The sequence below is a fragment of the Tachypleus tridentatus genome, chromosome 1 (assembly GCF_004210375.1).
Source record: "Tachypleus tridentatus isolate NWPU-2018 chromosome 1, ASM421037v1, whole genome shotgun sequence".
Classification (NCBI taxonomy): domain Eukaryota; kingdom Metazoa; phylum Arthropoda; class Merostomata; order Xiphosura; family Limulidae; genus Tachypleus; species Tachypleus tridentatus.
In genome coordinates, this window is record NC_134825.1 from 8,599,689 (window position 1) to 8,605,796 (window position 6,108).

Below are 6,108 nucleotides of genomic sequence, written 5' to 3' on the forward strand. Positions count from 1 at the left end.
AACTTATAGGTGGACTAAGTTTAGCAAAAAACCTGAATGATGTTTTTTGTTGTTTTTTTAATTTCGCGCAAAGCTACTCGAGGGCTTATCTGCGCTAGCCGTCCCTAATTTAGTAGTGTAAGACTAGAGGGAAGGCATCTAGTCCCCACGGTTGTGAGGGTGAGCATGTTTGGTGCGACCGGGATTCGAACCCGCGACCCTCGGATTACGAGTCGAACGCCTTAACACGCTAAGCCATGCCGGGCCCAAACCTTAATGAATTTCTCGATTTAGGAATTCTGATTTTAAATCCCTATTTTTTGAAGCCCTTCGTAGTTTATCTTTTCGTCAAAGCCAAGTAAAATCGAAGCGAAACAAAATTTATAAAACACATCGCAGCTAAAACCTTCTCAGTTTTTACGAAAAAACTTATTCGTAGCAGAATAACATGAAAAAGAATCTTCAGGAAATTTTCAGAAGACTTGTTATTTTTATGACATCTTTTAAAATTAATTGCGAGATCTCGAATTGATTTTATTTCTTTGAACAGCAAGCTTGAAACGTCGAGTTTAAATGGATAAGCATTTTGGGGTTTCATATTCAAAATGAAGTCAATAACAGCAGAGATGTATTGAATTTGTAATCAAGCCGTAATGAACTACTAAAAATCTGTGATATTTGATTAAAAATTTAAATTCTTTACAGACTTTCCACTGTTATCTTTCCTTCAAAAATAAAATACAATCGAAGTTGGGCATAATTTCCTAGACAGGTTAAAGCTAGACGTTGCGAGTTTTACAAGAAAACATATTTTACACGCGCTCACCAAAAGTATCTTTTTTTAGGAAAATATGGTAAAAAAGAATTTAACAATATTTTATTGAAAAATACCAATATTAAACCCTTGGATTAGTTTCGTGAAAATAATTTCTAAAACACAAAAACACTGCGTACTTTAATAAAAAGATTAAATGGGAATCCTTCTATTGTGTACGTATTTCAGAAAAAGTCTGAAACATTTGGTGTTTAATTTTTTAAAAGAGTATTTTTTGCGAATATTAAGTGTTTTCTCGTTTCCAGAATTAAAACATACTTAAAGGTGGAATTTTAATCTATAATTCATGTTTTTAATTTATTATTTTTTTAAATTATGTATTTTGCAAAGCTCAATCAGTTCTCTCGTAACCAGAATAAAAAATAAACAAACAAAACATAGAGATGGACGACATTTGAAAACAAGCCGCAATGAACTACTTGATTCTGAATTTTGATGGAAAATTCATTTTTAAGCCCTTTTTTAGGGCAAATCAAAATCGAAATTGAACGTCATGTCAGACAAATTAAAGTTAAAGCATCGGGAGTTTTTACGAACACAAATGCATCTTCCTAGCAAAATGTCCAAGAAAAGATTTTGAAAAAAAATATTTTTTATAAAATACGAACTGTTAAGTCTTGATAATTTTAATAAAAAATAACTTTTTAAGAGGAAATACAGGAAGTGCTTATTATAATGCAAAATTAAGCTAGAAATCCCCGATTGTGCGTATTTCGTATAACAGCAATTCGGAAACATTAAAAGTTTAATGAAAAAATATATCTTTTTAAAACATTAAAAGGGAATTTTCCTTTATGAATAATAAAAACAAAGTTAAAGGAAGATTAAAATTGGAAACAAGCCTTAATAAATTTCTCGATTTGAGAATTTTGTTTGGAAATTTCTGTTTTTGAAAGCTTTGCATGGTTTACCTTGTATTTAAAAATAAACCAGAATCGAAGTTAAACAAAAAAAATTCCAAGGCACATCAAAACTAAAACTTTTTCAGTTGTTATGAAAAAGACTAGCGTTTGAAAATTTTACTTCAAATGCATTTTCCTAGCAGAACTACACGTGTTTCTTCACGCTTAATTTCTCAGAATAGGAATCATAAAAGTAAAAATGCATTTATTCAGATTGGATACTTCGATTACTGTCTGTTCGAGAATACTTTAGTGGCGGGTATGTAACAGAGTTTCTACTAAGTTGATGGTCTCCAAAAATATATCCCCTCCCGCCAAAAAAACAAACAGGTAACGCATATATCTCCATATTATAAATTCATTCTGCACAATGGCTAAAAAAAAAAATTTAGAGGGTGCAGAAGAAGCCGTGAAACCCTGTAAGTGTAACGAGTCCTGGATAGTGAGCCTAAAATGGGATTATTATGAAAGTAGAGAAAAAAAAATCAAGTTTTACACTTAAATCGTTTCTGAATTGGGGTATTTTCTGTTATATCACTAAAAGATTTTAATTTTTTAAAAAACTTTAATCAACGGAAGCTCTAAACTAAGAAATATTTTTCCAGTTTTGTTCTTTATACATTTCATATTATACTTTCAATAACAACGACCAACAACAACATTACTTTTTTTTGCTAAGCAACATGACAGAAACCATTCTTGGAACATAGGGTTAGCAAAATCACCGGCTTTTCTATGTATTAAATATTCTTAATCTAATTAATTTTCTTCCGTAATATCTTTGAATACGCCACGAATTCATTTCACGAATGAACTTAATTTTGATCGACTCGAAATGAAACTTACCGATAACTGACTGTTTCAGCTGCACTTTGCCTCTTTTTGTTAGTCACGCTTGATTTCGTAATGTTTATTTATTTCAGTTAAATAGTAAACATGAAGTTAGGGTATACTATGGGGTGTGGGTGGTAGTACTTGTCATTTCTATACGTTAACAACAGAATAAAATCCCAAAACAGAAGAAGAACACCTATTTAATTCATCGCAGGACAGAAAAGATTGATTTGAAATATTCAACATTTCAAGAGACAAGAACAAATTAATGAGTAAATTCAACCATACTAAACAAAATAAAGCCTATAAAACATAATTTGAAATTAGCATAAAGAAAAGACTAAAACTTTCAAAGACCCTATAAAAGGAACTTGACTGTGATTTTACCAACTAAACAATATGATAATTTATTGGTAAACACATTGTATGATGCATCTACATTTACTGAGATAAATACAGATCTTAACATGCAACAAAAATTAAAGAAACTATATAAAATATTGTAAAAAATAACTGACATTTAAACTTTATCATTTTTCGTACAAACCAACCAGTGGAAAATGAAAACAACTACATGTTAATTCTTTTGAGCTTTAACATCAAATGAACTTCCAAAGGTTTCACCCACTAGAATTCATAGAAGAAAAAAAACAGAAATTACATAAACTACTTTTCTAATCACATAATCCATCACGAGTTCGACATTCTTAAACAGCCTCCTAAGTTCAGTATATACACCACAGAAAACGGAAGAAGTTGCACACTTAACTCTATGTTTTAATAATGTTAACCAGCTTGCTACTTTATTAGTTGCAGAAACTATCCATATTAAAGTGGCACTGGACTTTTTGTAACCTCACATAAAAAGCAGTCACTCGTAAGTTTCCACAGATTTATAAAGAAATTACAGCACACCATCGATGAATTACTCAGAACAGACTTAAACCAGTTAGAAAAAATTGCATAGTCACTATTCAGTCAATGCTAATAGTACGGGATTTAATTGAGGTAATATGGTGTGATTGGTCAATCTCCAAAGCATAAAAGGTCAAACTCAAAAGTTAAGTAGGTATTGAAAGACTTAATTTATAGAATCCAGTAGGATAAGCAATTTCAGTCATGCCATCCACACCGATATCTCTGGGAGTGAAAATGGTGAAATAATAACCAAATGAGTCATTCCACAGAAAAATATATCAGTGAAAATCCAACCTATTAAGGAACCCATGTTTCCTGTTGAGACATTAGATAGAGGATTCACTCATTTACTTACCCAGAGAGAGAACAACCCCATCAACATGTTTCCTGTTGAAACTACTTCCATTAGACAGAGCCTCCAGAGGATTCACTCACTAACTTACCCAGAAAGAACAACCCCATCAAGATGCTTCCTGTTGAAACTACTTCCATTAGACAGAGCCTCCAGAGGATTCACTCATGTTCTTACCCAGAGAGAGAACAACCACATTAACATGTTTCCTGTTGAAACTACTTCCATTAGACAGAGCCTCCAGAGGATTCACTCATTAACTTACCCAGAAAGAATAACCCCATGAACATGTTTCCTGTTGAAACTACTTCCATTAGACAGAGCCTCCAGAGGATTCACTCCAGTTCTTACCCAGAGAGAGAACAACCACATTAACATGTTTCCTGTTGAGACTACTTCCATTAGACAGAGCCTCCAGAGGATTCACTCATTTACTTACCCAGAGAGAGAACAACCCCATCAACATGTTTCCTGTTGAAACTACTTCCATTAGACAGAGCCTCCAGAGGATTCACTCATTAACTTACCCAGAAAGAACAACCCCATGAACATGTTTCCTGTTGAAACTACTTCCATTAGACAGAGCCTCCAGAGGATTCACTCCAGTTCTTACCCAGAGAGAGAACAACCACATTAACATGTTTCCTGTTGAAACTACTTCCATTAGACAGAGCCTCCAGAGGATTCACTCCAGTTCTTACCCAGAGAGAGAACAACCACATTAACATGTTTCCTGTTGAGACTACTTCCATTAGACAGAGCCTCCAGAGGATTCACTCATTAACTTACCCAGAAAGAACAACCCCATCAACATGTTTCCTGTTGAGACTACTTCCATTAGACAGAGCCTCCAGAGGATTCACTCATTTACTTACCCAGAGAGAGAACAACCCCATCAACAGTACAATTAATGGAAACATGAGAAAAAGAGACTGTCCACTTTCTATACTACAAACCTCAGACAAGAAAACCAAAGAATCAATGAATGCAAGACTTAGCAAAATGTTTTATTTTGTATTATTTCAAGGAATTTCATATTCCACAAAAAGGGCAGTTTGTAAGCTATGTTTCCAGTGTTTAAATGTAGATGTTAGATATCAGACACACGATGTTAAAATCAAGTTTATACAAGTAAATCCAGAATACCTTGAATATTTTTCAATGTTTATGAGAAAGACTTGACAAGGTGTCTGCAAACAAGACTGTACTTATATGTAATGAAAATCAGTTAAAAACTCAATAATTATTTAGTTGGTAGAATTTCAGTCATTCAATTTCAACTGAGTATTTGCAGAAGTTATTTATCATGTTCATAAAGTAACTGAATTGATTAGTAATGAAATTGTACATGGCCACAGTTCCCTAAGTAAATAATTTCTGTTGAATTTGATGTGAAATGAGGCCTAAATGCACAATACAAATGCACAGGTGAGAGTAGTCTGTCGATAAAGCAAGAATGAAACTTGGCTTATTGTTACATGGAATGGAGTCAGCCTTATTTTTGCCAAAATTTTAAAGAACCAATTCATGGAAAGGACAACTTTACAACATTGTGATATGTTTACTTTAGCAGGTGGTATTCTTTCTTCCAGGTGTTAGAGCAGCATCAGACAGATGATTAAACTGAATAGTGTGTAATGAACCCAGTACTGTATTTTAAAAAGGTGTCATGATGGATGCTGTAACCTTAATAAATAAGACAGGTCCCGATACAGAAAGGTCAAAATTACCTGAGCTCGATAGATCTATTCCATGTGACGAAGGTGTTTTGAATCTCCGTATGATAGCTGCACAACAGTTAATTTTTCAGAAAGAGGCATTTTAAGGTGCAGAACCAATCTCAGAACTAACCTTACGTCTTTACCATACATTGCACAATCCAGTGTCTGCAAAAGTTAAGCAGTCTTATCATTTTTAACTAGTTTTACTGGAATGGTGTAAAAACTGTTTATTTACTGTACAGCCAACTCAAAGCTCACCTGTTAGCAGAATTTAAAGAAAACATTGTTATAACATGCTTTCATCAGAGATACTGTTCAAGATGGCCTTAGGTAATTCACTGGACAGATGGTAAGATGCACATTTGGCAACTATTGTCTTTAAGTATTTCGGAGAAAAAAAACCCTGATAATCATATTAAATTATATAATTTATTCTTACTAAGAAATCAAACATGAATGTTATTTAAGTTTATGACTGTTCTTTCCAACATTAACATCATTTGCTAAAACTTTCTTCTATTTTACTTGAGTAACAGAATAATATGAAACATGTTTGTTTCTTTAACC